This window comes from Pundamilia nyererei, unplaced genomic scaffold (genome assembly GCF_000239375.1).
Source record: "Pundamilia nyererei isolate P.nyererei 1_Seehausen unplaced genomic scaffold, PunNye1.0 scaffold00278, whole genome shotgun sequence".
Classification (NCBI taxonomy): Eukaryota; Metazoa; Chordata; class Actinopteri; order Cichliformes; family Cichlidae; genus Pundamilia; species Pundamilia nyererei.
Genome location: NW_005187679.1, coordinates 49,031 through 55,263, shown reverse-complemented (window position 1 = coordinate 55,263; position 6,233 = coordinate 49,031). Strand labels below are relative to the sequence as shown.

At 39.1% G+C, this 6,233-nt stretch overlaps 1 protein-coding gene across 4 annotated transcripts in view; it reads right to left on the bottom strand.

Moving 5' to 3' along the window:
• Positions 1–3,231, bottom strand: part of ckap5 (cytoskeleton associated protein 5) — a 44,866-nt gene extending 41,635 nt beyond the window's left edge. For 3 of the 4 annotated variants that reach the window (XM_005750553.2, XM_005750554.2, XM_013915263.1), the window contains exon 1: positions 3,108–3,230. The gene's annotated coding sequence lies outside the window, so the exon portion shown is untranslated. Of the gene's footprint in view, positions 1–3,107 lie in introns of all 4 variants that reach the window. The other variant, XM_005750555.2, reaches the window with a different exon arrangement.
• Between the last annotated feature and the right edge of the window lie 3,002 nt (positions 3,232–6,233).

Genomic DNA, 6,233 nt, shown 5'->3' with positions numbered 1-6,233 from the left:
ATCTGCTGGAGACACTTGTCCAGCTTGGGGTCACTGCGGTGATTACCAATGGGAGCACTGCTGCCTTCACATCTTCTCAAGCTCTTCTCTCAGCCTGTGGTACTTTTTTCAAGCTTCTCATGATCCTTTGTTGCTTTCACTTAGTATAGCAACATCAATTACAGTTGCCTTCCTTGGTTTATCCACAAATATTATGTCCGGTTGGTTAGCCAACATCAGTTTGTCTGTATTTGGAAGTCCCACAGAACCTTAGCTTGGTCATTCTCAACAACCCTAAAGAGCATGTCCCAGTTTAACATCACGACTTCCAGGTCATACTCGACACAGTCGTTTCCGCAACACTGCTTTTCTCCCGAGGTCCCCAAAACTGTTGAAAGGAATGGCTTATTCAAAGGCTCTGGAGGTCTCTACATACACACATAAAGTTCTGTCAAAAAGTTCACTGAACTCTGATATGCACTGAATGTTTTTGTTCATCAAGTGGTTGTTGGCTTCATTTGTATTGGTGATGCAAAGGCACGTCACAGTACAGATGCTGTGCAAGAATTCCTTGCTGGCAAGATTACGCTGTACTTTGCTTAATTCAGCAGGAAACCGTTATCGTGCGACACATGCAATAGAAATTAATGGGTTTCAGAGCCTATGTGAAAAGGCCTTCAGGCTACTGAATTTGGGGTGAAACCCTCCATGCAGTGTAATGAGCTTCATTGTTTTGATGTCAGTGGCATCCATCTCCTCCTTTGACCAGCTTATTATCCCAGCAGGGTGTCTAATCACTGGCAGAGCGTAGGTGTTGATTGCCTAGATCTTGTTCTTCCCATTCAGCTGACTCCTTAGGACTTGCTTTACTCTCCGCAGGTATTTAGTGATTGTGGCTTTCCTAGCAGCCTCTTCACAATTCCTATTTGGCTGTGGGATTCAGAGGTCATTGTAGCTGCCCTCAATGTCTCTAATGCTGTAGCCATTTCCTTCTGGTAGTACAGTCGCTTCAGTTCTGACTGCTCCCTCTCTAAATTCACAGCCTTTGCCATGACACAAAATCATATTCTGTACAGTATATAGCCAAAGTTTTAACAATGTGAGTATATGACTAAAACCTTTGCTAGCTTTGAGGCATCCACTGGTGACGCTTGGGCACTCTCTGACAACATTTCCTCCTCTGATTCAAACCATCACAAATTCCACCACCAAAATATCACTATTACATTTACAATGGAACTGAATGCAAAAATCCTAATTAATCATGTTTGTAGGATCTATTTAATAACTGTTCTCTGAAAAATGTGTCCTGTTAAAGGGAAATTCATATAAATACATATGCAACAAGGCCAACCAAATAAAATATCTACCGTTTCCACACTTTTCAGTCCAAACCACTTTGCACCACTTTCTTATATCCTGACAGTAGCTTTTTAATGCTGAAAGAGAGCTTTACTGTAGCACAATCTGGCTGATGAAAACCACAAACCACTTTAATGGAGTTGCAATATTCATGCTGACTTTAATATACCACGCATTGGCATACAAGAAAAAACAAGGGCAATGGCACACTTGAGCATGTGACACAGTTACCTTCTAAATTCAATACAGGGATGTGTCAGGATCTGAGAGTAAATAACGTTTTGTGTTATGCACATCGTACAAGTCAGGTGTAAGAGATTCTAGGTTTAAACAGTTGAAGCGCTTGATATAAAGCAGGTGTCCTCTGGATGAATCAATTAGGCTGTTGGATAAATCTATAAATCTGGCTTTAAAGCTCCTTTACCTTTAGTACCTACTCGGATCGACTCAGATCAACTGGTTTGCAATCAAGTACCATCGAATATCTGTGGTTGTCGTCATAGCCATGCTGCAGAGTGTCCAGTGATGTAATTAATATGCGACACGAACACTACAACAAAGATGGAGTTCAAGGCAAGAACATACCTGCTGCTCAGTCTGTAGCTTTTCATCGGACTCTGGGACCATGGCATTGTTTTTTGTAGCCATTTCCCTTGTTGTCGGGTTTCAAAGACTGCAGTTTTGATTTTCGTGAATGAGACGCTCTCATGACTCGGCCAATCAGTGGCATGCAGTCTGACATCACATTTTAGTACCTGCTCAAATCACTTGGAACTGCAGCCGAGCAGGTACTATGACCTAATGGAAAACCCTAAAAACCGTGGCGAGTCGATCCAAGTTGGTACTAATGGAAAACGAGCTTAACGCTGTGAAAGGTAGAGATCCAAAACACAGAGAACAGGTCAGGGAGAGAGATGAGTTAGAGAAAGAATTGACAACTACCCAACAGGAAAGAATGGAAAAAGAAGACATCCACGAAGGAAACAGCTGTAAACAGCATGTAAAAACTGATGAAGTTCTTAAATTCAGTCTCACATTTGATTGCTTTTCTCAGGTCAGAGTAATGTAAATTTGTGACTTTAGTGAAATAGCCTTAGAAACTAATTACAACTCAACACGTGTGATCAATAAGCTCTCCTACTCAAAAAAAGCAGCACTACACCTCTAGCTCTCAGTATTACAGAATGCAAACTTAAATACAACCAAATGAGCACAGCTAACCTTTATCAACTAGACTCCCCTTTAAATACACCCAACCAGTCATTATCACTTTGGTTATAACCGTGCCGTCAATTAACCACATCACCGATTGTTTGCTTTCCCGGTTTGACTGGGAGTGGCCAGCATAACATAACTAGCGGTCGTTAGTTGCTAACGTTAGTTACCGAGGGCCATTAACTAGCTAACTTAGCAACAACAGTGACAGTTGCTACGTTACCCCGTTAACCGCTCATTCAGGTCCAACCCGCATCAACACAGACGGCTATCGCTAATGACAAATAAACATTGTTAAACATGTCGTGCAAAATTGTATTATGCATAAGTTATTTTCAAAGTCAAACCTCGCCGTTAATTTATTGTCGGTTGGTAATAGCTGTTAGCTGGTTAGAAAGAAGGCTACAAGCTAACCTTCCATCCCCGCCAACATAACCAGGCCTAACAGCGCAGTTCGCAGCTACACACATTACATCACAACTAGCTCCGATTCAAATCTGATTTGTAGTTGCTTAAAATAATAATAATATTTAAAATCTTCAACATAATACCTGTTTGCGTCTTTTAAAAAATACGATGCTGCTTCCCCAATTCGATGAGGATGATAAAGATCACTGAAGCGGGGTCCAGCCGAGTTTTATACAAGTGCTTCCCTGCCTCGAAGGAGATTCAACACTATTTCCGGTACAGAATAAAACAGACAGTTGCGCTGTTTCTTATCTAATTCAAATTATAAATATAATTTACATAAATTGCGTATTCGTTAAGAGAAAAACTTCGAAAAAGTATTTCTGGGCTGGGATATGAAAATATTTGTTTGTCTGTCTGTGGAATATGCGTGTGTGTTCATTTGTGTTTAAACTCTTAATTTAAACACAAATGAACGCCCACTTCCGATTTCGCTAAATACGTCCAACTTCTTTCAGCTTTTTCAAATTTCTCCAGAGCCGGACAGACGGAGGCGGAGCGGAGAGCGGGACACCACCCCGACGACGTCACTCCAGTGCTGAATCACTTTTAATATTTAGTCCGACTGCATGAGCAACCTGTCATGGACAGTGAAGAAGCAGCACACAAACAAAATGCTACCTTTATACAGTGAAATTTTACTTATGTGACTACTTATTCATCTAATGGGCTTCTTTGTTTTTCACTAGACGGAGACAGATGTGGAGAGAGATTGGTTGCGTTTGAAATATGCTCCGCCTTCAATGTGTGAAATTCCTTAGCTGATTGGAACAACGCGTGCATTGCTTTCTCAGAAGAGATTTCATTGGCTACTCTGAAATTAAGTCTATCTCAAAACTACGATTGTCTATGTAAACACTACTTGTTTGTTTCGTGTACGCCCTTTAAACTTTGGTGATGAGCGATGTTATGCCAAAAACCGATTTCCGATGTTTTTATGTGTATTTTGTATTTCGAATATTTTTACTCATATTAGTAAATAGACAGTAGTGAACATGATTTATGATTGGGTTATATATAGAAGAAAGAAATAACCTGTTGTTGAAGTATCTTTATAACTCTGCGTATTTGTACCCACATTGTCCTCTGCAGTCCTTTTTGGTCACTTTAAGTAAGTTTGTAGAACTGTGGTGTTATGTTTGTTACAATTTCTGCTACCCTCTTGGCTTGATCCATTGACTGATCTCTTTCGAAAAACACATTTTTAATGTCAACGACACATTGTATCCGGGTAAATAAAGGATATATAAAAGTCTCTCCAAAGCTCAGTGCAGAATTTGATGGCCACCATAAAATGATTGTGTCGTGTAAAGGTAGGTATCTCTGAAGGAATTAGGTTCCCTTGCATGTGGAGCACGCGCTGGGCAGGGGAAAGCGGATCCAGTTGACTTCGCCTCCATTTCAACTAACCACACGTGGAAGTCGTGACGTTTTAGTTTAGTGAGAAAGTAAAAGATGAATGTCGTTAATTTACCGTTCAGTTTGTGGGTTACAACAGAAATTCTACATTTATTGTTCTCAGGTATTATCGGACTGGATTATTTCAACAAACCGACGACATTTTGCCTGGTAATATGTATCCTTCTGTAACTTGATTGTATAAAGAGCTAAAACCTCCAAAATTTCAGTAGTAATAAGTCATTATAAGAAGTGTTTGCGAACTAAAAATCAAGAATGACGGATACTGTTTGTCCGTGATTTGGACAGTCCAGCGCATGCTCCCGACACAGGGGTAACTGTCGGGATCCCTACCTTGGCAAGACACCGGTCTGGACCCGTTCATTGTGGGTTGTTGCTGTTGTTGACAACAATAACAGCTGACAATTAAGCTAACATTATGCCCGCTACTGTCCAAAAAGTATTGCATTTTCACTCTGATAAACAGTTTGATTAAATTCTCACACCAGATGAAAATTTATACTTATACAATTTATATTTTTTATACTTCAAAGAAGTAATGCAGTAATGCAGACCAGCAACTAACAGCAGTAAAAATATCACTTACAGAAAACTCACCAGAGTATTGCTGTCAACAGACAGCAGTGAGCTATAGGTGACTTATTGATCTCTATCAAAATGTTACACAAGGTTTTATAGTTCCCTCCACAGTAAGACAGATGTGGGCACTTGACAGCAGACAGTGGCCTGCACTCACTAGGAATCAACCTTGGCGAGTTTTTGTGACGAAAATGTAAAATAACGCAAAATATACAATAGACACATAGTCCTGTTATTTCTGTCATTCCTACTGCCCTCTGCCTAGGTAAAGAGTAGAGATCATTTCATTTCATTTGTTCATATGTTTTAATTACATGAGTACACACATTTCAATATCAGCTGGACATAGCACACCAAGGGCCATTCACAGTTTATTTTTTTAATGATGGCTGTGATTATCAATACAATTTGTAAATGTTTGTGTTTATTTAAAAGGGAAAATACTTATTAATTAACATGAGCACTTAAGCTCATCATGTAAATATGCCAGATTTACCCACAGACTATTTCATCTGCAATCCCTGGCAGGTTAATGGCATATTAAATAAAGCAACAAACCAAACATTTAGAAGCGTGTGAACATAAAACGTGTGACAAAAACAAATGTCCATATACCATTATTAAAGATCAAACCCTATAATCACTTACACCCCGCCCCCCCCAAAAACAAACAAACCAAAAAACATTAGAATCAAGGATTTTCAAGGGCATTATGTCATGTTTGATTATCCAATAATCACTGTTTTACAAATTTAGAAAAAGAAATAAAGAATGTTATATAGTCTTTATTTCCGAGGGTATTGTATTCCAGGTATGAGCTGCTTGATAAGACAAAACTGATTGCCCAAAATCAATTTGGGCTGAAAAGTGCTCTAATATTGTTGTTGGTTATACGAAGTCACCAAATCCCAGCCTCTCTAATTTGATTTGAATTTTAGTATCTTAACCTCCTAGGACCTGGTGTCCACATATGTGGACATCACATTTTGGGTTATTTAGACCAAAATACTCAATTTTGCTCTACAAGCGCCTGATATCCACTTACAAGGACATTATTCTGCTACTGTTCTATCAAAATTTTAAACCAATATCCTCATATGTGGCTCTTATTTTTCATAAAACCAAAAATAAGGTAAAAAAAAAAATCTGGTAATTCTTTCTTTTTACATTCATTGGGCCCCAATATGCTCAAATATCAAAGAGAAATTAAA